This window comes from Bactrocera tryoni, chromosome 4 (assembly GCF_016617805.1).
Source record: "Bactrocera tryoni isolate S06 chromosome 4, CSIRO_BtryS06_freeze2, whole genome shotgun sequence".
Classification (NCBI taxonomy): Eukaryota; Metazoa; Arthropoda; class Insecta; order Diptera; family Tephritidae; genus Bactrocera; species Bactrocera tryoni.
The window spans coordinates 22045561-22072971 of record NC_052502.1 but is presented as its reverse complement, the minus strand read 5'-3'; the positions used below and the strand labels follow the sequence as shown (position 1 = coordinate 22072971).

The 27411-nt window shown below is 34.7% G+C and overlaps 1 long non-coding RNA gene across 1 annotated transcript in view; it reads left to right on the top strand.

The window, feature by feature from the left end:
• Positions 1–624: 624 nt before the first annotated feature.
• The window catches only part of LOC120774943, a 43836-nt gene continuing 17049 nt past the window's right edge, over positions 625–27411 (top strand). The window contains exons 1-2 of the long non-coding RNA XR_005705278.1: positions 625–1671; positions 10678–11054. This is a non-coding gene — a long non-coding RNA (uncharacterized LOC120774943). The remainder of the gene's footprint in view (positions 1672–10677; positions 11055–27411) is intronic.

Genomic DNA, 27411 nt, shown 5'->3' with positions numbered 1-27411 from the left:
TGTTATAACTCAAATGTCTTCAGAGCCTACAAAAATCCCAACAAACACCAAAATAATTTTCTCTTCCACCCAAAAAAAAATATTTCCCCTTTAAAATTGACGGCAACACTCATTGCTAAGCAGCCCACGAGTCATACATTAAATTCGCCTTATAACTGTGGCATACTTTTAGGTAAACTCCCCCACGCACTGAGTAGCCAGAACAGCTGTTTACACACAACATTTCGGTCGCTCTTCGCCGCACACAACAACTTTGCTGCTGCAAAAACACACTAAAAAAAGAGCCACGCAAGCAAGCAGCAGCTGAATTGCAATTGAAAGAGAGCACAACTGCTCTCTGCTAAATGCACAGAGTGGCATTGCCAGCTGCAAACAACTCCGCCGTCGTCATTTACCAGCGCGCTACTAAATTAGAACAACAACTACAACGCACCATGTGCCATAGCAGCTGGCTAAAAACTCGACCTGACGCTGCTGCTGCGACGGCGACCGCGTCGTACACACCGCTGCCACCTTCGTCATTCGTACACCACTGGTTCGGCTCTAGCGCTGTTGTTTCTGCTGTCGCTGCTGCGGCCGTACCAGCTGCCCGACACTTCAGTTGTTTCTTAAAAGCCGGTCGAATATGTTGTACAGAGTCGGTTAGTGCGCGATCGTTGTGGGAATTTTTATTTATTGGTGCTCGCTACCAACAATAACAACAACAACACGTTGTCGAAGTGAAGTGCATACGAATTTTTTCGATTTACGAAGTTTTAAAGTTGAAATAGCAAAAGTGCAGCGCAGTGAATTTGGCTTTCTTACGCGTGGAAGTATCAAAAAAGAAAAGAATTGGCGCATTAAACAATTAAAGCGCAAAAAAAATTACAATTGCCCGCATTTTTGTTTACATTTGCATGCGGAGCCAGGAATAAAAATAATAATTTTCCGCTGTGAAAGGTGAATAATACAAAGCACATACGAAGTGATGAAAAGCAACAAACGAAATTAAAGTGAAGTACCTACATATTTAACGATACCAAAAAGTGACGATGCAAAAGCAAAAGAATAAGCAAAGGCAGTAAGTGAAGAGAAGTGAAAGAAAGTAACACGAAACTAGTGTGTTTGGGTAGCAAAAACGAGGAAGAAGAAGCAGAAGACAAGCAAAGCAAATGTCGAAAATGTAGAAGTGTGGAGGCGCAGTGCAAATGCAATTGGAGTAAATACACACACAAGCATACATATACATATGCATGAGTGTTATTCAAGCGAATGAGTACAGTGATGCGCTTTGCAATTGTTACAATTTAATTTAATTGGAGTGCTCAACAAATGAGGTGAAAAACAATAACAAAACAACTAAAAGAAAAGAATAATAACAAAAGCGAAGCAAATACGTATGTGAAGTGTGTGCTAAGAATACGTAAAAATTGCTATAAATCAAGTGGTATTAATGTGAGCGGAAAGTGTAATTGAAACAAAGTGAAAAAATTTCAACAAATTAAAAAAAATTTAAATAAAGTGAAAAAATTTTAAACAAAGTTGAAAAAAGTTTAAACAAAGTGCAAAAATAAATTGGAAAGGCTATAATAATTAACTGAATAAATAAGTGGAATAATATTAGCAAATTGGCAGCTGCTAGCTTGTGTTAGTGCTAATGAAAACATGCAAATTAATATTCAAACATAAAAGGTAAATAAATATACTATAAGTATGTAGCGTTATACATTTAATTAAAAATACAGCGAAGTAGCGTGCATATATGACATTGAAGGGTTAATTATTTCACAACAAATTATTAAAATTGAAAAGAAATTAAGTTAATACAAATAACGTCTAAAATTGAAATATTATAATTTAGTTTATTTATGATAATTAATTTTTCTTCTGACAGCATATTGTAATAAGTAAGCTTTAGCATTTATAGCCGGTTTCGAACTGCCACCAGAGTCAGGATTTTGCTATGTATCAAACATACATACTACATATGTATGTATGTATGTACATACAATGTACATACAATACTTGTTAAGTACCAAACACATCTGTAGTGGAAGGCGCGAATATCCTAAATTTTGTTTAGAAACATGTTTAACAATGTAAATAAAAAAAATAAAAACTGGCAAATTTAAATAAAATAAACGGCCGAACGTAAAAATTAAAATTAATCAAAATTAAATAAATATTAAAATATAATATAAAAAAATTAATAATAGCCTTCACAAATGCATTTCTTACAGCATAAGTGTACAAAAAAATTTATCTTGATTTTTGTTGTTGTTGTTGTAACGGTTATCTAGACCCCAGTAGAGACGGACCATAGGAAAGGGTTGTCAGATGTGTAGGTCAGCTGGGCATGCAAAAACGTGATTAGAGTCATGCGGGGACTCCCTGAATGCTAAACATACCTGGTGTATCGTGGTTTTTTCGGACATATAACCCCGTTTAAATCGATACATTTTAGATTTTTAGTGCTTTATCCGATAGGTTGTTGTTGCTATAGCGGTAGAATTATGCCGATTTGACAATTCTTGACCGCATAAATGGTCCTGGTCCGTTCCGGCTATGTAAACCCGACTGTCATAGGAACTTTCATCGGTCAACTCCTGTGGCATCTATATGTTATAGATCTGTTTTGATCCAAACGATTTGTTCGCAGATTGTAGCACTGCCTTGGAAAATAATCTTTGAACAATTTCTTTAAAATCTTTTGTCGAACAAAAAGTAATAAGTATGTATATTGTATGTGCTATTACAATTCAAATCGAACAATTTCCTTGGAGATTCTAGCACTGCTTTGGACAATAATCTGTGCCAATAAAGTGAAGATACCTTTGATAAATAAAATAGTTTTCCATATAAAAACGTCAGTTTGGACAGCTATAAGTTGTGGTTGTCGGATAATAGATAATATTCTATGTCTAATTTTGTGGAGATAACTTAACAGAAATCAAAGTTTTCCATACAAGGACTTCAATTTGATAAGTAATTTTGTATGGCAGCTAAGAACTATAGTTCCCCAATTTGAACATTACCGTCGGAGAATGTAGCACTAATATCAACAATACCTCATGTCGAATTTCGTAAAGATATATTGTCATATAAAAAAGTTTTCCAAACAAGAACTTTATTTTGACCGTGCAGTTTGTAGGATCTGATATTAGCGTTTCCAACATACTTATAAAGAGCTATTTAAAAGGAAAAGAGTATGTGAGAATTTACAGGTTCGTATGTTCCAAACGGAGGGACTGGCTTACATGTATGTATGTATGTACGAGGTGTGTTCAGAAAACGGGGATTTAAAATATAAAACTTCACTGGTTTGGAGAGTCCAATTGTCAAGATTTCACCTGTACTCTTGGCTTACTTGGCTGTAACAGCCTCAAGAAATAGACGTCTTTTTTGATCTTTTGAGTCTGTTGATTTTCCTTTGCTTTGTAGCTCTCGTTTCGTTGCCTGTTCCTGAGTTCTGGGCCAAGAACAATATCTAACGATATCCACCAGATGGCTTCGTGTGAATATATGATGTTCCAGTGCTTTGGTTGGCAAATTGTTGATTTGTAGATACATTTTTAGAGTAATCTTTGATAGCAACAAGTCCTAAAACACATTGTTTTCGTATATACTACGATTGGATGGGATATTTTTTTAATAAAACCGGTCATTTAACATTTTCGAAGATGGTGATGTGATTTATTGGTGATTGATATTTTAGTATAAAACAAGGTGAGATTGTGGGTAGTAAAACATTTAACTGCTTAATAATAACCATAAATCGCATATATTTTTTAATTTGCAAATTCTTACATAAGCTGGTCTCAGTCCATAAAATAGCTTCTTGGTTTCTTGAAAATCTACAAAACAACATTGAACACAATTTTCAAACTCTTATTATTATTCTGCAAAATTATTTTTTTTTCACAAAACATAACAACAAAAGCTACATTGTCAGATTTAGACAACGTTATACATACATTAGCACAGTTTTTATAGCTACCAAAAGTAGTACTAAGCAAGAAGTCAAAAGCAAGTAAATTTAGAAACATTGATTTTCGTGAAGTAAAAAATCTGCAAAACTCAGTTTTAGTAGAAATATACAAAGCTATATACGCACATACATATTATAAACATATACATATGTATACCATACTACATTAACTTATATGGGCACATCAGCTCATCTCAGCGCTCCACAGAAAAACTAAATTCTCACCTGCATCTATTAAAATAAATGAATATTTTAATGGTTGAGGTAAACGTTTATTGTCTACAATTTAAATAATAATTAAAATAGAATTGTCTCAGCCATTCGAAGCGATTGCCTTTTAAGTGCATATGGATGCAGTGACTAAAGCAACACAGCAAAGCCGTACGTTGCGGTTATCCCCAGCACCTCTCATCCCATATGCCACCACATTCGTGTCGTGACCACCGTTGAACCGACTGGATCAACCGGTTTACAAATACACACACATAAATCTTTGTACAACTGTGTGTGGGTATGTGTGTGTTTGCGTGTCTGAGCAAATATTGAAATGTCTGCGACCACAACCAGTCGGAGGCACATGCAGTCAACCAGTCAAATGTCAGCTAGTCAGCCAGAAAACCAAAGTAATAACCAGCAAAAGACACAGACAACGAAGCGTGCAACTTCAAGCAGCTTCATTTGGGGCAGTTGCAAGCGCTTTGTTGCAGCTTTGGTAGCGTAGAAAAGGCTGAAGCGCAAGCGAGCGTGGATTTTCATGCAAAATCGCACTTAGATATGTGTTTATATGGAAAAAATATATAAGAAAAAATAAAAATATAAAAATGTATATACATATGTATATATATCCATCACGTGTCTATATACATAAGAGAGTGTACTTGTAGCTTTACGTCATTGCAAAATGCCAATTATATTTTTCTATTTTTTTCCATTACGTATAACATGTTTTTTTCTAATGTACTTGGTGGGTTGCTGTGTCTGTGTCCAGCAGTTCCAGTCCATCGTCGAAATAATAATTTCCAACGTTCACTCAATTTAAAATATTTGCATGGCCCCTCCCGGTGCTCGCCGCCACTTGACTTCGCGAGCACGCGCTTTGTTTTCCCAACTGCTTTAGTCGAGTGCACTGCTTCGAGTATTTATTTATTTTAATTTATTATTGCATTATTCCAGTTTTTGTTTGCCCACTCCGTTATGCTTTGCTTGCTAAGAAATACAACAGCAGCAATTACTTTTATTTCTATTTATACCAGATGTTTTTGTTGCTACTATTAATATACTATATGTACTTGTGACTGGCGGAACTATTCGCTTGATTAAGGCGAAGCAAAGAAAATATTCAAATACCGCGAAAGAGTTGCAAAAAGTATATCGAATAAAAAATTTATTAAATATCACATGCTGCTTATGTTTACCGTTATTTGTATGTAAATTTTTTTCTGTGTTTATGAACTGCTGCCATTCATAAAAATTAGTCACCAAAGCGTATGAAAAATATTGCAACCAAAACATTAATGAGTTAAATGACTAAAAATTAAATAATAATCGAATGAACATATTTTAAGTTAATTATGCACATGAATTTAATAGGAAATGTAAAAAATTTTAGTAAAAAAATCGACATAACCAAACAAATGCAGAAAAAAATTAAATAAATATAAAATATTAATATAAATATAATATATACAGTGGCTCAATTGCATGAAATTATTTCAAATAGTATCCTTTGTGCTATTTGTAATTTTTTTAATCGCGTATCGGAACCCAAAAAAACAAACTAAACGGACAAGGGGTTACATGGGTTTTCTGGGGTAAAAGACAGTATTTTTCAAAAAATTTTTTCACTTATAAAAAATTAATATTTTATTAGAATTTTTTACTATTACAAACACACACTCTTAACAAAGAAATTCTTAAATTTTTGGAAAAAATATTTTAAAATCGGTCATTGCGACGCTATTTCCGGTGACCCCTTGGAAAAAAGATGCACCCGTGTTGGCAAGATAACTCCTTACAGAATCATCTAATATGAAAAAATACGTGCTTTAGTTAAAATCTTAACTTAGAATTTGGACAAAGGAAAAAAACTGTAAATTGGATTTTTGGCAGACATTGACTTCAATGGTCGTGTAGCTCTCAAAAAGCCATTTATTTTGAAGAAAAATACACAAGTCGGTTTAAATTTACTCAGGAACAGGTGGGGAAGACAAATTTCATATTGGGAACATGTCATTTTCGTCGATAATTCCAAATTCAAGAAGAGTTATGGTTTGGGTTTGCATGGTTGCTTCTGGAGTTGGCAAATTAGTTTTCGTTAACGGCACAATGGACAAACATGCACATTTAAAAATACTAAAAGAAAATTTATTGCAAAGTGACGAAGCTTTGGGTTTACGCGATTGTTGGCGATATTACCAGAACAATGACCCAAACCACAAATGGGAGATTGTGCAATCATGGTTGATTTAGAACTGGACAAACCTCATAATCCAAAATTTCTTCACAGTTTCCTGACTTAAATGTCATTAAAAATTTGTGGGCAATTTTAGACTTCGCGATACATAAAAGGCAGATTAGTATTCTAAACGAATTATAAACATTGTAAAGTCAACCAGAAGTTCGAAAATTTTTATATTGAATATAAGAGGAAAAAAATGTCTCTCACCATTTTTGTTTATGAAATCGGTCAAGTTTTTTCTAATATATAACATATCACCTAAAAGTGGGCGGTGCTAAACCTATCGCACAAATTTTAAACCGGCTCCTATGAAGGCATTCTTTACAATCTCAGGTGTAAAATTGAATGCCTTTATCGTATATTTATTGAGACCTGTTAGAGAGTGGCACCATGGCCTGCATTGCCAATCCTCTTTGGGTGCTATGTAACTAGAGTTTCGTTAAAGTATACCAATTTGTACTCAAGTCATCGTTTGCACGGACGGACGGATAGTCTCCCGGATTTCAACTCGTCTCCTCTCGTCATCCTGATCATTTATATAGTATGTACATACATATATTGTATATAATTCCGTATCTATTTCGATCAGCTTAAAACAACCGTTAGATGAAAAAAAATTTAAAGATATTAGCCAATATTCAATAAAAAAAAATGTTATATATTATAAATGTTATATACAATAATAATAAAATAAAAATAATTATTTGAAGGGAAAATTATTAATACTATTTTTGTCGAACAAAAATTTTGTAAATATTTTTTTTTTTAAACTTTTTAAAGAATTTTATATGTATCGCATAAAATAATTTAATTAAAACTAAATCACAGAAATTACAAAAAAAAATTACAAATCCAATAAAAATTCAAGTTGTGCCTATATAAAATTCTAAATCGTAAAAGCTACGAACGCATGAATCATAACGACAAAACAACTGACGAATCAACTGTACAAATTCATTACCGAACTGCTGTAAATGCAAACAACTGAGAAATTACTCCAACATTTCAAAACTAAAGCACACCTCCAGTGAAATACACAAAATAAAATGTGCCTGGATGTCAGCCCACGCGCTCACCTTTGCACACAACCGCTCGGCACTCCATCGATTATCCGTTACTGTCTTATGTCCAGCGTCCCGCTTTGCTCGAACACTCGCCGCTAGCTTGCTGGGTGAGTTATTGGCAAACAGGCGCAAACCAGTTTTGAAGCGTCATCAGCAGCCAGCTCACACAATCCAATCCGCAAAAGATTTAAGCGACGCCTCATTGGGGCAGCCAAAACAAAAACGTAAGAAAACACACTCAAAATAAAATCAAATAAACACAAATAAACAAAAAAAAGTGCAAAATTAACGAAATCTCAAACGGGCGGCTTCGCAAAAACGACTGTCCAGCTTGCAAACAAGCACAACAACAACCATAACGCCAAAAATGCTGCCAAAAACTTTAGCGCTCCGCAAAACCAAAGCAAAGCAAAGTGGCACTGCAATAAAAACGCAAGCAATGAGCTAAAATATCTATAAATTAAAATGAAATAAACAACAAAGCGCCGCCGCCAAAACTTGTTTTTGAAAACACAGTGCACATACACGTATGTACACATGCATGTATGTATGTATATGTGTTTATAGAAGCACGGACGCTGCTGTGCTGCTTATTGTGGTTTTGTTATTGTTGTTGTTGTGATTTTATTTGTTTTTGTGGCTCCTCCATGTACTTGTTTTCATCTGCACTTTTATTTATGCATTTATGAATGTGTGTGTGTGTGTTTCCGCGTGTTATTCCTATTGTTTTTATACCCTTAACAGAGTAAATTATGTTTGCCATGATCTTTAATGCCCAAAAGGAATCCTTGGAGATACTTCAATAAGAATACATAAGTATAAATTATTTAGACTTATAGATAGACGTACTTATATACGCGAACTAGTCCTTCAATTCTTGCATATATGTATGTAGATCTGAAATTTTTCACAGGTCCTTTCCTATCCAAGAAAAGGCTTATTTGTCGGAATCGACTGTAGGGGCCGATACAGTTATAGCTGGCATACAAATTTCACGTTCAATGTCTAAAATAAAGTAACGGTATAATCTCTAAAGAATCAGACTACCATAACATATAGCTGCCATACAACTGGCCAATCATTCTAAAGTCCTTGTATGGGAAACTTTTTTATTTGACAAGATACATATCTTCACGAAATTCAACAGAGATGATTTTCCAAGATAACACTACAATCTCCAAACATATTGTCCAGATCGGACTACTACAGCATATAGCTGCCAAGCAAACTAACCGATCGAAAGTAAGTTCTTATATGACAAACTTTTTTATTTGCCGAGATATCTTCACAAAATTTGGCATAAATTAATATCTGAAGCAAAGCTATAATCTCAAAAAATATTGTTGTGATCAGACCCCTATAGCATATACATACATAGCTGCCATTCAAACCGACAGAACAAAATCAAAATAAGGACTTTTTAAAACATTTTTATCTCATAAGAAATGCACCTGTGTAGGGTAGTAAAGTTTCAGTGCAGTCGCAGTTGACGTTCTTCTTTTTGTTGTTGTTATTGTCAGTGATTTTGCTGCTATTTATTACCTTTATCTCATACTCACTTTGTTGATTTATGTTATATTTCTTCTGCTGCATTTCATTCTTTTTCGCTTTTTATGCTTCTTCTTCTATTTTTTAATCTAAATTTCTTTTCTGCTTTATTTTTTTTTCTTTTTGTTTTTTGTTTTTTGCTTTTAATTTTATTTTTTATATTTAATTTTTTTGTTTTTGGTTTTTCATTTTTTATTGTTATTCTAAAAAGCAGTAGCAAACAACTTCAGTTCTTGTCTGTCTCTACTGTGCGTTACCTTCGCTCTGGCCTCTGCCACGCTTTTGTGTTGTTCTTGTTGTCGCTCTGCTGCTTCTTCCTGCTCCGTTTCTGTTCTTAGCGACGCTCTGCTGTTGTCATTCTTCAGATGTAGCCTTTCCAAGTGTTGTCATTTAATGCAAGTAGTTGCCTGGCTTTGCGGATTTATGGTTGTTTTTGTTGTTGTTTTACCTCTGCTGCGTGGCAGGCTGACTGGCTGCCGTTCCTCGCTTTGTCCGCTGGCTTAACTTCATATACATATGTATGTGTTTATGTATGTACTACCAGCCTGCATTGTAAAGCATACAAAAACAAAAACAACAATAACAATAAGAATGACAACAAAAACCACACTCATCTGCTGCCATTATTTATGCGCTGCAGTTGCCGGCACCCGCGCCTTTTCACCCAAACACAGCACTTTGTTGTTGTTGTTGTTGTTTTTCCTCGTTCACCTTCTTAGCATTCACTTTACTTTTTTTTACCACTGCTTATTTTATGTCTTTTTTCGTAATGTTCTTTATGCGTTTCTTGCTTTGTGCACTTTATTTCAACCACTCTGCCGCTTCTTCAACTACTTCTTTCGCTTGCAAACACACACACATGCATCCTCTGCATACGCATAGAAACCACCACTTGATTGCATCTTCTTCTTGTGTCTTGAGCCTTTGTGTCCATAAACTCCTGCTGCTTCGTCTTCTACTACTGCTGTCGTTTCAATGTTAGTTGCTGGTGTTGTTGTTGTTGCTGTTGCTGTTAAATTCTTTGGTGCTTGCTGTACCATATCCACAATGTTGCTGCAGCTTCTTTGCCGCCTGTATCTCTGCTTGCCGCTTTAACGACTCTTTCTTCGTCGCCTACTCCTGCAATCTCGAGATTGTTTACCACCATCCAGTTAGATTGTCTTCGCACACACATACGCCCATTCATACTTCTTTATTGTTATGTGCATGTTTTTGCTGTACTTGGCTCTTCTCTTCTGTGCATTCTTCGTTAGCGTTATGCCGTTTCCTTTTTCGGCTGGTCAATCACTTCAATCTCCAAGCCGTGGCCTGTGCCTCCAACAAACGAAGACACTTTGAAGAATTGTATGACCAAATTTGTCTTGCTTTCAAATCTGTTGCTGCTGACGCAGACTCGAATGCAATTCCTTTTTTGTCTTTGTATTAGTATTCTCTTTTTGAATTTCTTAGCAAATCTTGAAACATTTTTCTTACTCTCATGTGTTGAGTGGAAGCTTTCTTGCTTTCCATGCTATGGACATATGTACATATATACATAAACTTATCTAGATACGTTACTGTATAACCTGAAACAACAACATGCCACCATTCCAACAGGTGTTAATTAAAATATATTTTTTTTCTTTCCCAACTTTTTCCAGCAATTCTCAACGTGTTTAATGCGAAAGCTCTCCAATTGTCTGGTTGAACGCGCAATTCGTCTTAATTGCAACAAAAGCCAAAAACAAAGAATTCTCCGTAAAGTGCTTACAGAAACGTGTTATTTAAGCGGTGTGAATATATAAATACACACACATACACATATATGTATATGGTGTATACTGGTGCTTAAGGTTAAACCAACAGTTACTCGCGATCGATTGCATTTTTGTGGATTTAAGCAAAATTTTAAATTCGTTGGAAAATAAATTTGTTAAGTGGTGGCTTCTATAAGCAAAATTTGTGCAGATTATATACACACATATACACATATGCATACATGTGAATGTACAGCGAGACAACAGGTTATTTGCTTGTGGTGAGTAAGAAATTATTTTTTTTTTTAAATTTTATGAAACTCAAATATTAAAAAAATATATAAAAATATTAATAATATTAATAATATTTAATAAAGTTTTTTATTTGTACATGTAAGCGATCAATTGAAAAGTCCCCGGCCTGCCTTAGTAAAATACATTTTTTTTTGGTAAAATTCGTCTTTTCTTATTCAACATTGTTCCCAACAAGGGTTACTAAAGTGACCCTCCATCTTTTCGATACCATTTTTGTAGTACGATGTGACCTTTGCCTCAGTTTCTACGATCGCCTTTTCATTCGGCGATCGTCTCTTCATTCGGCGAAAATTTCTTCCAAGCGAGCATTTTTTTGAGACCTGAGAACAGGAAATGGTCACTGGGGGCTAGATCTGAAAAATACAGTGGATGCGGAAGAAATTCGAAGCCCAATTCAAGGATTTTTGCCATCGTTTTCACTGACTTAAGAGACGCGCTGCATTGTCTTGTTGAAACAGCACTTTCTTTCCCTTCAAATGCGGCCGTTTTCCTCGATTTCGTTCTCCAGGCGGTCCAATAACGCTATGTAATAGTCGCTGTTAATAATCCTTCTTTTTCACCAAAGACAACAAAAACTATTCTATGCGCATCCCAAAATACAGACTCATAACCTTGCCAGCCGACTGTTGAGTTTTTCCACGATATGGAGCGGGTTCATCGTGTGCAGTCCATTCGGATCACTGACGATTGATCCTTGGCGTGAAATGATGGATCCCTGTTTCATTCATTGTCACATATTGACGCAAAAACTCTTTTGAAGGTTAGGGCTAACTTAAAATTACATGAATTTAATTATGCAGCGCCATGTGTAAGGCCGAGGGATTTTCAATTGACCTGTTATTGTTGTTTTTTTGTAAAAATAATTTTTTGCTAACCTAACAATGTGTTTTTGTTACAAAAATACTGATTATAATTTTTTTTTGTGATGATATTATTTCTCTTCTGATTTCGCACATAGTCGTAATGTCAGTCGTAAGTTTAAAGCCGTTGGAAGATTCTATTGCGTGATATCATAACACTAAATACATATCAATGCAACCAATTTCATTAACAAAACTAGAACTCCAATTCCATATATTAGGAAATCAATACGATTAGGTTAGAAAAAATTGGCGGGTTGTCACGCCAAACAAAGATCTACAGCTTCTTTTTAAAGCCAGATGAAGCTTAATTCTTAGCTGATTGAAGTCCACGTCGTGAAGAACGTCAACGCTTAGAATTTTAATAAAGACTTAGTATCTGTTTTCCGAATTTTAATAACGATCTATCTAATTTTCATACCTCATCCAGTCTCTTGCACTGCAAAGCTCCTAGACGTCTAAGCCGAGTTCTATTTAAGACCGGACGTAAGCAAAAGAGGTGTTACAGCGTCTCTATCATTTCTATACTTCTCTCTACTTGTCTTATCGTCAATAATACTCATACAGCTAGCATGTGATGCCAATATGATGTGATTTGTGACTAGATCAACAAACGTTCTACAGATTTTTCGTAACGATGTGAGTAGAAAGTTTGCATGCTTTCGCTCTAATTCCTCGGTCTGTCCTTTGGGAAATTTCTTTGCGTATTTCCTGAACTAATTCGTTAGTCATGCGCATTACACTTTCGGCAATCTCATCTGCTGTTTTGTTTCCGGAATGTTCTTGTGGCCCTGAATCCAGTAGATATGCATACAGCGGCTTTCCGGTAATTATTATATCTACCGACCCTTTGCTTCTAAGGACAAGGATTCCCTGACGCAATGCGATTTGAGATTCTTGCTTTAATTGACGTCGATAGCCGACGTGATATTATTTATGTCTTTTCCTGCATTATTAGCTATCTCAGCAGCTTTCCTGACTGCAAAGATTTCTGCCTGGAAGATTGTACAATATTTCGACAGCTCAAAGGGTCGCATGAGATCTAGCTCCGCGCAATAGATCCCACTCTATCAGCCATTCAATGAGGTCAGTTATTAAAACGGAGCACATTTCGACAGTTGTAGACATGTTCCTTGTGATATTAAAGCTCGATATCGTCATGTATCGACAGAGTGGCACAAGTTCATCATAAGTCCGCTAAGGTCATAGGTTTCGATTAGTTCCTAGGGAGGCTAAAATAAGAGATCTAGTGTTACTCTTACTCGTAACATCTAAATTATAGTATTTTCCGCTGTTGATGACAAATGTTTTAGATGCCGCAGAGTTTGTTTGAATAGCCTGTATACCTGTGATTGAAATTTGAAGAATTATGTGAAATAAAAAGGCTAGCGAAACGGTGTAGTTTTTTATACTATATATTTAGACTAAATTGTCGTCTTTTTAAGAAATTTATTATAATTTCCAAAAAAAACGAGCGTCTCATATTCAAAAACCTTTTATTTTGAATATTTTCTTTTAATACATATTTATTCGATTTTTTTTTTATTTTCTGACATTAAGTTTTTAAAAATATGGTCCAGTGGAGATTTTGGCGTAAAATTCGTCGCAAATAGTCACTTTTGGGTCATGTTGGAGTGATTAATAGACTTTGAGTGGGTTTCCATGCTTAGAATTGAGCTACAATTAGGTCCTCAAAACAGTTCTAATCAACTCATTGATAAATGTCAAATAACATCGTTTCATTCCATGATGAACCATCGTAACTGCTCTGAAGTTTTATACCTATCATGCATCCGTATATTACTTATTTATCATTTATATCTCTATTTGTAGCTAAATATTTGATTTCATATGAACAGAAAAACATACAAATGCAACTGATCAATATCATATTGACAGATTTATATCGCCTTTCACAGCAAATTATTTATGAATTTTTTGTATTTATGTTAGATACGAAGCTTCAAAATGATTGAAAGCATTATATTTTTTGCCTTTTCACTAAAGCGTCCGGAGTGACGGACTAGTGATGTCAAAACCACGCAATGCGTTTAAGCATTTGAAAAAAAAAAAAAAAACATCGAAGCTTTCCATATCCAGTTATCAATTGATATCTACTATCAGCAAAAATCAAATTTCCGTCCAACGACCATTAATATTTACTTAACACGATGTTATCACTGCAAATGTTAAATATTTATTATTGACACAGCATGATGAAAAAGGTTGATTATCTATGCGACAAAAAAGAACAAAAACAAAATTAAATAAAATAAAGTGCAGTATAATAAATAATGTGTCCCACGGCGTTGCCCGTAGGTGTATGCATGCAGAAAATGTGGAAATATAAATAATTCTTTGGAAAAAGCTTATTTATGGATATGAGTACTTTATTAAATATATACATTTGTGTGTATGTAATATTTGTATTCCTGGAAGAAGGAGTCAGTTTGCCGATTAAAATGGCAAATTAACCGATTACAGCCTTCAGCCTTGAGGGGAATATATACATATGTATGTTGACTTCTTGCAGACAAGATAAGGGTGAGCCATTTGTTTACAATATTATTTTTCTGCAAAAGATTTTTTGAATAATATAAGCCTTAGGATTATTTCAAAACTTATTTTCACATCAACTTTGTATATTAGGGTAGTACATATTATTTCAAACTATGTAATTTTGGTATAATAATACAAAAAGATCTATTCATCCGTATATCCAGATCTTGTAGTTTGCTCGTTTTTAAAATGAAATATTTTTCCAATATTTTTCGCGATACTGTGATACAACAAATCGGACTTTGTAAAACAGTATCTATAATTTCATTCACTAAAGCTGCTCTTCTTTTTCAAGACAGTTGTGGTTGTATAACATTTAAAAGAATTCAAAATGTTTTCAGCCTTATGACTATTATTTATGTCAGTATAATTGATATACAGGCATACAGAACCAGTGATGTGATTATATTTTTACCAAATTTAAGAGATTTTTACATGACTGTCACTTCTTCGTTTTCTCTGATTGAAACCCCGAGAGTGTTTATGGACAACTCATTAAAGTTGTATAACACCTAATTCAAGCTCTATTTGAATATATTATTTTTAGAGTTCTACCAGTTTACGCAAATTATACCAGTTTTTAAATTCATCGCAATTAAAGGATTTGTGAATATAACATATTGCTAATAACTTTTCTTTTAATTATACCATCCATAAATTAACCAGTTTGAGTAAATTATACCAGTTGTTGTTCCTTTCGATGCTCTCCAAGGTTTTTCGGATATTTCTACTATCTATTCCTTTCCAACTTGTTTATGGAAGTATATGAGACTTATACCAATTCTTTCCACATTTTAACATAGCTTAAAGCTTGCTAAATCAAGATTTTTGGCCAAGACTTTTAGCATATACTGTAATTTCGAATCGAAACAAAGCAATTCCTTTTATTTTATCGTATTCTAAAACCTTCTTTATTCGATGTGATTAGAAAGAAAAAAATTGTGATATTTTTAGACCACCTTAATGTGAAAAGGATGAAATTATTCTTATGTGCTGTTATAAAATAAGGTGTTGCTTTTATAAAGAAAATTATTATGATTTATGTCAATCGATTTCTTGGTTTGCGTGTATGTGAAATGATATAAAATATGATTGCTAATAAATACAAGTGATATCTTCACAAAAACAACGAATAATACGTAGATACATATGTACGTATAACATAAATATAAATTTTTTTTCGTAATCTAGCAATGAATTTCGCAGTAAAAACAAACTCCAATCGAAGATACGCGCATTCGGAAATATTTCCTTTTTAATACTTGATGGTTGCCAAAGCCATTACACCGCGAAGCTAACCGCCAAGGTAAGACGTGCAATCCCCTTTCTGTGCACACAAACACCGGCAACTATGGCAGCAACAACAATGTTGCAGGTGTACATATAATAATTTAATATTTGCTCGCACATTCACTTTTTATTTAACTTGTACTTGAGTAACGGCGTGGCACGGCATGGCTTGGCAGCCAGAACGTTTTGCCGTCATGATTTGCTCATTTGTTGGTTCATTCGTTCTTGCTTATTCTCTTTTATTATCGGTTATCAACTTTACATTAAATATCCGCCGCACCTCTTTTGCCCCGAGGCTCGTGAGTGCTGAATAAGAAGCGAACAACAATGGCAAAGCAAGCCGGTGCTGGTGCCGGTGCCGGTGCCGCGGTGTAGCGTCTTATCACGCCCGCCAGCGTGAGTATCTAAGCGATAGACTTTTGTAGATATGTATGTACATATGTGTTTTTGTATGTATCTCTAAGTACTCGTACACTGAAGCGCAAGTAGAACACGCGGGGCAGCGCAGAAGGTGCAGAATACATTCATGCCTACTCATACTTAAAATACATATGTACATATATATATATATATAGTAGTGCAAACAACTAGCACATCGCGCGCAAACAAACACGCTTCTCAGTTCAATTCTTTTTTTCTGATTTTTTTTTCGTTTGAAACTTTTGCTGGCGTTATCAATCTTTGGCCCGATTCGTTGGCGGCCCGCATGCGAGGAAGTCTTCTTCAACCAATTTAATTTTCTTTCTTTTCGTTATAATCGTTTTTTGCGCTCTTTGCTTTTCTTGTTTGTGTTGCACTTTTTCTCGCTTGCCGCTATTGATTTTGTTCCGTGTTATTAGCAAAAATGCTATTTGTGGTGGCTCGAAAAAAAAATTGATTGCGGGGAGCTACTTAGAAATGCATGCAACATAGGCACCTATCTGTATAACTTATACATATGCACATACATATACATATATGTATATATATATAAGTCTATACAACAAAAGCGGTGTGTGGGCGCTGCATTAGCGTTCTCATCGCGGAATTTCGGCTGAAAGCGTTGCTTGACGGTGTGTGATTAATTGGGTTATTGTTTCACTGAGAAAAAAGTAAGTAAAAGTAAAAAAGTAATTTCGGAGTAAACTTACTTTGCAAATAGTTGATGGGACCTTCGGCAGATAATGACAAACCTTCGTGTATACTATTCTGATATGAAAAGGCTTCATAAAAATAATCCATTAGCCTATCCAAGTTGGCTTAAAACTTCTTAGTTCCTCTGTTTGCCGAAACAACACCATAAATGCGAGTTGAAGCGCGGCAAAACGTCTAGCCAATGATTTATTACCGTGCTTTCATTATACAGTATAATGTAAGGTACATATATACTACATTTGCATAAAGCCATTAAAATTTCGTTTTAAAATCTTTAGTGTTTCTAAAATATGTATATAATTGTAGTCTAATTTCTATTCGAGTCCCTGACTTGAAAAATTGCTCACCATTTAATGTTAAAGCATCTTCCACTTTACTATATACTGGCCCAAAGCTTACTGTGACCACCTATCAAAAATCCAACTTATGCAACCAATTTGATCGTAAAGTGGCATTGGTTGAAGAGCGGTCGAACATTTCTCCAAAATTAATCCAAAAACTGGTCGATTCGGTACCAAAAAATGCTTAAAATGATGATTGACTACGATGGTGAAAATTAGATTAAATAAAAATTTGAGGATTGTACTGCGACCTGTGATTCATTGTATTCTCTCCTGTTATTTGAACTTTCGTTTAACCCAGTCAAATCAGAGAAACTTAGTAAAGCCACTTAGGTTAATGGTTGTAATGTTTTCTCTCACCGGATTTAATTGCCCCATAGCCCAATGCCTTCCTCTTGCTATTAGGTGGCAATCCAGTAGTATGTGTTGCAGCCTTTTTGCTCTTTGACCACAGAAGCGACACAATTCCGTGGAACAGTCAGTTTTGCTTAATGACTGTCAGAAATTTTGTAGTTTGGAATATTTTCCAATGTCCAAGCGGCATCTAAACACTGACTAATGTGATCGCTTAACTGTTTTCACTACTTTTGTTTGAAGAAATTATTAAAATAGTTATTACTATAGAAAATTACCTAGAAATTTAAACTATATTTCATTCCTCAGTTGATTATACTATATTCTGAAAAATCTCTTTAACAACCGTTTTATGAGCTTTCCGTTTCAGTGCTATAAATATACAAATATTTTGGTTGATACAAATCAAAACGATTTATCAATTAAAGATAAGATAAAACTGTTGAGTTATTCCAAACTTTCATCGACAAAAAATTAAAATAAAAAAAAACATGTAAGGAAGAGCTAAGTTCGGGTATAACCAAATAATTCTTACTCTTATAAAGCCCTGTTACATAAAAATATCAAATACCAAATTTGCTTCAAATCGGTTCGGCAGGTCTCGAGATACATACTTATGTGTTTCCACCTAAAAGTGGGCGGTGCCACACCCATCGTCCAATTCTGACCCCAGCTCCATTAAAACCCGCGAGAATGCGGGTTTTGGCCTATTTAGTTATTGATTTATCGTTTAGTTTAGTGGGGAGTAAAAGTTATCATCCATTTTCACACTTTTGGTAGGAGTTCTTATAATATTTGCCCTGGATGAAGTTGGTTGTTGTAGCTAAATTTTTTATAGAGCGCCAGTATTCCGGTGCAAGCCCTTTGAATGGCCTCTACGTCTGCATAACGCTTTCCTTGCATGGGTAAATGCATTTTTCCGAAAAGGAAGAGGTCGCACGGTGCCATATCAGTTGAATACGAGGAGTGGTTAATGGTAAAAAGTGATTTTTGGTCAAATAATCGGTCACAAGCGCCGATCGATGAGACGGCGCATTATCGTGCAACAAACGCCAACTTTCATCTTCGCGATATTCGGGCCGAACACGTAGAATGTTCAGTCAAAATGCGATAAATCGATGTTTTGGAGATCCATGAATTTCAATAATAATTTCGACTGATTTTTGATGAATTCGCGCACAGTTTCAATGGAATTTTCGATGATCACGGATTTTGATTAATCCACATGTTGATCGTCATTTATGACCTCACGACCACTTTGAAAACGTTAAAACCACTCGTGCACTCTGTCACGGGATTGGCAATCATCGCCGTTTCGGTACAAGTTTTATCAATTTTAAAACAAAATTTAATTTTGGCTCTTTGTTCGAAGCTCATTTTCTCACCGATAACACAAATATGTTGACACTTAAGACGCAATAACTTCACTTCCAATCTATGAAATGTCATGAAATTCTCACTGGACAATCGATAAAGATAGCAGATTCTAACGCACCAGCTTAGTGCTCCGACAAACGAGCCCCTTCTTGGAGTGAAAAGAAGTTGTGCAAAATCTCAGATCGATATCTCCTAAACTGTCGCATATAAACAGGCAGACGGGCATAACCATATTTATAGATTTTCCGATGAGTCCTTATGAGTGTTTCAAACTTAATATCTCTTGTTCAGGGTTCAGGGTATAAAATGAGTTGAGTTGTTGCAGGAAAGCTGTTTGAGATTACTTAATACTGAATACACTGAAGAGGTACTGTAAAATTTGTAATTTTAAAAGTTTGTGATATTTTGGTATTAGCGCCACCTAGCGGTAACATATTTTTATTCTTCAAAGCTTGGAAATTTTGTATTATTATTATACCAAAGGCAAATGGCGGGTATAATTACACTAAATATTTTCTCATCTATTTCACACTACAATAATAAAATTCCTTCACTTCCTTCTTATTTTAAGATCTAGGATCGCAAAACTTATGTTAAAATTTTTTTTCTGATAATCTTTGTTTTGCTTTCCACAAAATATTTTGAAATATTTACCCAATGTTTTTTTGTAATATTTTTTTTTTCAAATATTCATATATGTGACCTGGTCTACGAAAAGGGGGCTAACGTGCGAAAACTAGTTTTCTGAGAAAAGCTGTTAAAAATAATCGTCAGTTTCTCGTTATCTCATTAATTGTTCTCCTTTTTTTTGACACCTAGCCCCCTTTTCGTAGACCAGGTCACATATTAATATCACCAAAAAAATAAAAAAAACTAAAGTAATGAGAAAAACGTAAAGTGTCGACTTATCAACAAAATAATATTTTTTAATAGAAATATACAATGTTTATTGCGTCGATATTTTAAGTTTTTCTTACTTTAGTTTTTCATTTTATTTGATATTAATACCTTATCTCAATACTCTCTTTACTCATGTGGATACTCAAAACTTTGACTGAAATTTCTAACTCAACGTTAATTAAAGCAGAAAATATAACTTTTATTTTCCTTGTAATTAAAAAATTCTCACATTTTCACACGTTAAAAAAATGGAGAAAGAATACACTGAGAAGCGTCAAACACATTAAAGAAGCTAATAGAAAAAGTTAATGTGGATTGTCGAAGAAAGCGTAAGGTGAAGAGAAATTGCTGGAAAGGTGCGCACACAGACGTGACAGTAGCGAAAATTGCGAAAATACTTGCAAAAGTGTTAGAAAATGGCACAAGTTTGAGAGCTGTCAGCAAACGAAAAAATAACGCTAAAATAAAAATGATGAAAAATAAAATAAAAACCGAAAATGCGCAGAAGTAGCTTGAAAGAAGTGGCGCACAATGAAAATCTAATCAAATAAAAAATGTATAAAATGAGATTTTTTTGTGACTAAAGCGAGAAGAATGCGCTTAAGCGCGCGACACGAGCGAATAAAGCAAATTTAAGGAATAAAAATAATAATAAAATAAAATTTCACCTTTGCGATGGGAAAATCAAGAAATCAAACGCACGCTTGAGAATTCGAAGGAAAAAAACACATTAACACCAAATATTTGGCGCATTTTTTCGAGACACATTTTTTATCGAGGGTACATACATAAGTATGTACATATGTATAATGTCGTGATATGAGCAGTCTACACTTGGTATCTAGTTGGGGATACACCCCAAAATGTACTTAAGGTTTAGCGCAACAACAAAATTTAATGGCATGTGTGTGCGCGGCGCTTGATAGTAGCAGTCACTAAGCGCTTGCGGTAAGACCGTCTGCTTACTAGGCGCATATGGTGGGGTGTGTTGGGGGGTGACGAGGGACGGATAAAATCAATTTAACGATGACAGGCAGCAAAGTGACACTTAGTGAATTCCAAGGAAAATATTGACTGCATGTCACTTTGACACTTGCTGTTGTTGTTGTTATTTTGTACTTTTTTGCTGCAGTTCCCATTCACGCTAGTGAAGGGAGACGCTAGACAGCAGTAAGTGTATGTACACATGTGCGGCGGTGCGGAGATAGTGTGTTGTTGTTCGTTTTACGCACTTTCTTACACACATATATTTATAAATGTATGTGCATATGTATAGCTCATATTTTTGTGCCGCTTCATGTCCATGCTCCTATCCATGCTTTGACTCTTATCTGCCGCAAGAATGCTGCCTCACAATCAATGCGTATCTGTCGACTGTGCAACTACACACACACATACACATATAGATGCATTTTCATATTCACATGTATAAATAAATATGACATGACATGCGAATAGATATATGTACATACATATGTGCACTTATAAATAACTGTAGTGATGGACAAACAGTGTGAACATTGGAATTTGTCCCCAGTGTCAATATACGATAAATGTCTTGCAACAGATCAACAAAAAAATTGACAAAATATTAAGTAATTTTGAAAATCGAATCGAAACAATAATACCCTTCACAAATAAAAATTAATACTTTTTTTATTTCCATACAACATTTTGTTTTTTTTTGGTTAGTTTGTAAGGCTTCTATATGCTATAGTGGTCCGATCTGAAATTTTTTATCGGAGATTGTACCGTTATCTTAGAAAATAATCTGTGTCTGATTTCGTGAGGATATCTTGTCAAATAAAAAAGTTGTTCATATAAGGACTTGATTTTAGTGGATCAGTTTGTATGGCAGCTATATGCTATAGTACTCCGATCTCAACAATTTATTCAGAGTTTGTACCGTTGCTTTGAATAATAATTCGTGCCAATTTTCTTGAGGATATCTTTTGAAATAAAACAGTTTTCTATACTAGAATTTGATTTTGCTTGATCACTTTGTATGGCAGATATATGTTATAGTACACCGATCTTAACAATTTGTTCAGAGATTGTACCGCTGCCTTGAAGAAAAATGCATGCCAAATTTGGTCAAGATATATCGCTAAATCAAAAAGTTTTTCCTATAAGGACTCGATTTCGACCATTCAGTTTGTATGACAGCTATATGCTATAGTGATCCGATCTCAACATTTTTTTCAGAAATCGTACTGTTGTCTGATATAATTATTCAAGCCAAATATCGTGAGAATATCTCGTCAAACAAAAAGTGTTTCATATAAAGATTTGATTTGGATCGATCAGTTTGTATGGCAGCTATATGATATACTTGTCCCCTATCAAGTATTTCATCAAATCTTCATCTTTTTTTAAGAGAATTCGACGTACATATGCAAATTTTCAGAACGATATCTTAGAAAAAAATTAAAAAAAATTGAAAAATTAAAATACCTTGTTCAGGGTATAAAAACGAAAACAATTTTGAAAAATATGCTGCAACGGCAATTAAGCCAGCAAAGTTAGTGAAGAAAAGAGCAATAAAAATTCCGTTACAGCAGCAAATTGTTAATGCCTCACTTGTGCGCCTTGTAATTGATAATTTCAGTCAATTACTGCTGCCATTATGCGCACACACATATAGTCATACAAACATACATACATTCATATGTACATATAAACATACAGAAATTATTCCCTACAGTTATTTTGAAGCGTGTGCATTTGTTAGGGCATATCAGCTTACCGAAATTTTACGCACACACACACACACATACATGCACTTGAGCGCATGTTGCATTATCAAGTGCCGTAATATCCATAAATTTATTTATTTCCAATCGCCCTGCTGCGCAAAGTTAATTTATTGATTTTCAATTTTGCTTTACGCCCTTTTTGCTGTGCGATAAACAACCTCTTGTTGTTAGTGTTGTTTATATTTTTTTTTTTGTTTTTTTTTGTTTTTTTTTTTGTTTTTTTTTGTTTTTTTTTTTTTGGAAACTGCCTTTACTTATCATTGTTGTAATTTACATTTTCTTGTTGTAATTGATCGCAATCGTTAACAACAAATTGCTGGCATTTGTGTAACGGTCGCCAGCAACCGTAATTGAGCGGTAAAATTTTTAAAAAAGTGTATTTTTATGCTTACTTAAAAGTCCAGAAAGCGCCACAATGTTGATATAAGGTACTTATATATACATATATACTTACATACATATGTACATATGTACACATGTATATAAACTTACAATTTGTTATCGATAATTAAGTTGCTAAAGCAATGTAATAACCAATAATGCATTCGATAAGCGCTGAGCTTTGGAAAATTGGCTTACAAAATTTCTTTTATGTAATAAACTTTTTAAGTTTATTAGATTATTTCTGTATAAGGTGGAACGCCTTTTGTTATGCCAATAAAACGGCATTAAGTCGATATCATCAACTTTCACTTTTATTTTGGTCAATTTAAGCTTTTAGTAGTTGTAGTACAAATTATTAGGTTTTACAACTTTTCTGCGAAAATTAGTATTTCGAAGAGTTGCCACCTGTTTTACAGTTTATTTAAAATTTGTTTCGTAAATCAATTACAACTTTAAAAATTAGTATACAAAAAGTTCTGTAATGCATTCACTTGAGTATAAGCGGATAAAGAGTTGCCACCCTAACTGAATTTTCACATATTTATTTAACTGCAACGGCATTTTGCGTATCAAATGTTAATTTATATTTAAAACAGAAATATACAAACTAAACAATTTAACAAATTTCCTGCTGAAAATAGAATTTCGAAGAGTTGCCACCTGTTTTACTGTTTATTTAAAATGTGCTTCGTAAATAAATTACAACTTTAAAAATTAGTATACAAAAAGTTCTGTAATACATTCACTTAAGTAAAAGCTGGTACAGAGTTGCCACCTTAACTTAATTTTAACATATTTATTGAACTGCGATGACATTTTGCGTATCAAATGTTAATTTATACATATTTAAAACAGAAATATATCAAAAAAAAAAAAAAATAAACAACTTTTCTGCTGAAAATAGTAAAAAAGTTGCCATCTGATTTACTATTTATTTAAAATTTACTCGTAATAAATTATGTATAAATTTAAAAATTGGTATACAAAAAGTTATGTAATGCTTAAATTTAAGTATAAACTTGTACAGGGATGCCACCCTAACTGAATTTTCACATCTTTATTTAACTGCAACGATATTTTTCGTGTGAATGTTAATTTATTTTTTTATTTTCTGCTGAAAATAGTATTTCTAGCGAGTTGCCACCTGGCCAAATTTAAAATTTGCTCATAAATCCATTATAACCATAAAAATTTATATACAAAAAATTCAGCTAATTCAGCCTTCAGGTCTTCAATCCCTTCAGCGAATTCTGATTTATTTCGAATTCGGCTCATATTTGGACCTCTCTTCACTGGATTTTTGGTCAGTTTCGACGTCATATTTTTAGCCCAAGTCTCGTCACTAATATTTGAAGATTGTAAGGTCAGCAACTACTTTGTCAAGCGCATTTGTTGCAAACGACCCAAGTCTAGCATAGAGACCATTCATAACCAATATTTGTCCAATAAATGATCAGCGTGACGAGCTAAGCCCATTTAAACATGGCTGACTGTTCGTCCGCATGTATATCAACGAACTAGTCTCGCCTTTTTTGAGATATCGATCTGAAATTTAGCACCCATCTTTTTCTCACTAAGAAACTGCAAATTTATAGGACCGGCTGAAATCGGACCACCACAGGATGTTGCTGCCAGGCAAACTGAACACGATAGGATCGCTTGCATAGAAAACTTTTTCTATTCAATATCTTCTCCTTTATTGGCACAGACATCGCTTTACGCGGTTATAGCCGAGTTTACAATCTAGTAGTTCTTCCTTTTCACTGCTTCGTGCCAATTGTAGATTCCAAGTGTAACCAGGTCCTTCTCCACCTGGTCTTTCCAACGGAGTGGAGGCCTTCCTCTTCCCCTGCGATAGGGAGTCGCCTTGTCTGAAACCTCGTTTGATATCGAACGGCTCGAAGAGGTTCTTTCCGATCTTGATGGAGCTTTTGTTGTTGCTCAACGTCAGCTTATGCAGCCGGATTAATTTGAGGGGATACCAAGTTCAGATATAGCGGATCTTTTTCATGCTGTCGAATACATGCGGCTTTAAAATCGACCAAGACGTAATGTGTGTCGATCTTCCAAATATACTCTACTATTAGTAAATATGTGTATTTATGTACATACATATGTATATTTAAGCTAATTTGTCATTTTAAGTGAATAGCACTGTAGGTATAATATGGTCTGAGCAATGCCTTATGCTCAAGTATAATGGAATCTAATGATTTATTTGTATTATTCTTGTTACATAAGTTGTTGGTATTTATAACAGCATTAATTACTAATACAAATAATTGATATTTGGTTACTAAGCTACCAAATATGATAGTGACTCTCCTAGTAATTAGTTGCATAACTGCTTGCTTCAATAAAATCACAGTCTCTCTTGAGGCTTTTGAGTTAAAAATCAATCAGCTGAATTGTAGTTGCTAATATTTAGCAGATAATGATATAATTTAAATAGCAATACATAGTATGAGTTTGTATGTACATACTTACTTATATGCATAAATGTAAAACATACCACAATTCGAAGAGCGAAATCGCATTGATTTATTTCTTCATGTCAAGCCTCTTGCAGCCAATAAACCCAAATTAAATCTGCTCCATTTTCCGGCTTCAACAATGCGGAAGCTATGAATATTCAAATTTCGTGCATATGCGTGTTGGTATGTATGTATGTATGTATATGTGAGAAGCGCTTCCCTGGTGTATGCCGAAAATTCGATTTCGACTAAAAAGCACTGCAACTCCACGAAACTGCGGCACAATGGAAATTATTTAATAAATTTTGATTATATGGAAAATATGATATTTATCACGGAAACAACAGAGTCTAGTATGGTCTCACATGCATTTATTATATGTTATGTATATAAGTATATTAGAGGGGATAGATTTACTAGGTGCTGAAAAAACGGAAAAATAGTTTATGCGAGAAATATTCTACGGATCACTCTGAACGACTTTGCCTAAGAGATCATGGGTCTCAAAGCGATTTCGAGTCTGTCGAAGTATTTTAGACATTATGAACATTTGTTAGACAGTTTTTGAGATATCCAATTAAAATTTAGTACGTAGGTGCATTTTGATATTATATTGATCATTTGTTGGAATCGGTAAGATCGGACAACTGTAAGTCTTCCATATAAACGATTCTTCTTCTTCTTTACTGATGTAGACACCGCCAACGGTTCCCTCTTTTCGCCATTTGGCGCAAATTGGAAATGCCAAGTGCAACAAAGTCCTTCTCCACCTGATCTCTTCAAAGGAGTAGAGCTCTTCCTTTCCCCAGCTTTCACCGGCCGGTACTACGTCGAATACTCTGAGAGCTGCAGTGCTTTCATCTATTCGGACAACATAACTTAGCCATCATAGAGTTCATCGTTCCATCGACTGCGATATTCGCCGTGGCCAACGCGTAAAGGACCATAAATCTTTCATAAAAACTTGCTCTGGAAAACTGGTAACGCCAACTCATCAAATGATGTCATTATACATTCCTCTGCACCATATGGTAGGACGGGAATGAGAGGGACTTGTAGAGTTTGATCTTTAGTGGGCGAGAGAGGATTTTTGCTTATCAATTGCCTACCCAGTCCAAAATAGCACTAGATAGCGAGAGTGGTTCTGCGTTGGATTTCAAGGCTGGTGTTGTTGTTCTTGTAGATGCCAAGATAAAATTATCTATGACTTCAAAGATTGTTTGATGACAGGAGATATTTCGTCTTGTGCTCGTTCACTACCGGACCCATTTGCTTCGCTTCCTTAACTAGTCTGAAAAAATCAGAACTAACCACGCGGATGCTGAGGCCATTGATATCAATATTATTGGTGTACGGCAGCAGTTGTACACTCTTATAGAAGATTGACACTCTTATAGAAGATTGCACCTTCTCTATTCAGATCTGTAGCTCGAACTATTTTCTTCAGGAGTAGATAGAAGAAGTCACACGATAGGGAGTTCCCTTGTCTGAAACCTCGCTTGGAGTCGAACGGCTCGGAGAGGTCTTTCCCGATCATGACGGAGCTTTTAGTGCTGCTCAACGTCAGATTACACAGCCGTATTAGCTTTGCAGGGATACGAAGTTCAAACATACCGGTTCGACTGTTCCTTTTCGTGCTATCGAAGGCGACTTTAACATCGACGAAGATGTGGTGTGTGTCGATTTCCAGGATTTGGCGCATAGTGAAAATCGGGTCGATAGCAGATTTTTTAGGTCTAAGGCCACACTGGTAAGTTCCAATCCGTTTTTTTGACGGTGGGCTCAGGTCTTTCACACACTACCCGCGATAAGACTTTGTATACGATATTAAGGAATCTTATCCCACGATAATAGGCGCAGATTGAAGGGTCCCCCGTTTTTGAATTGGGCTTTT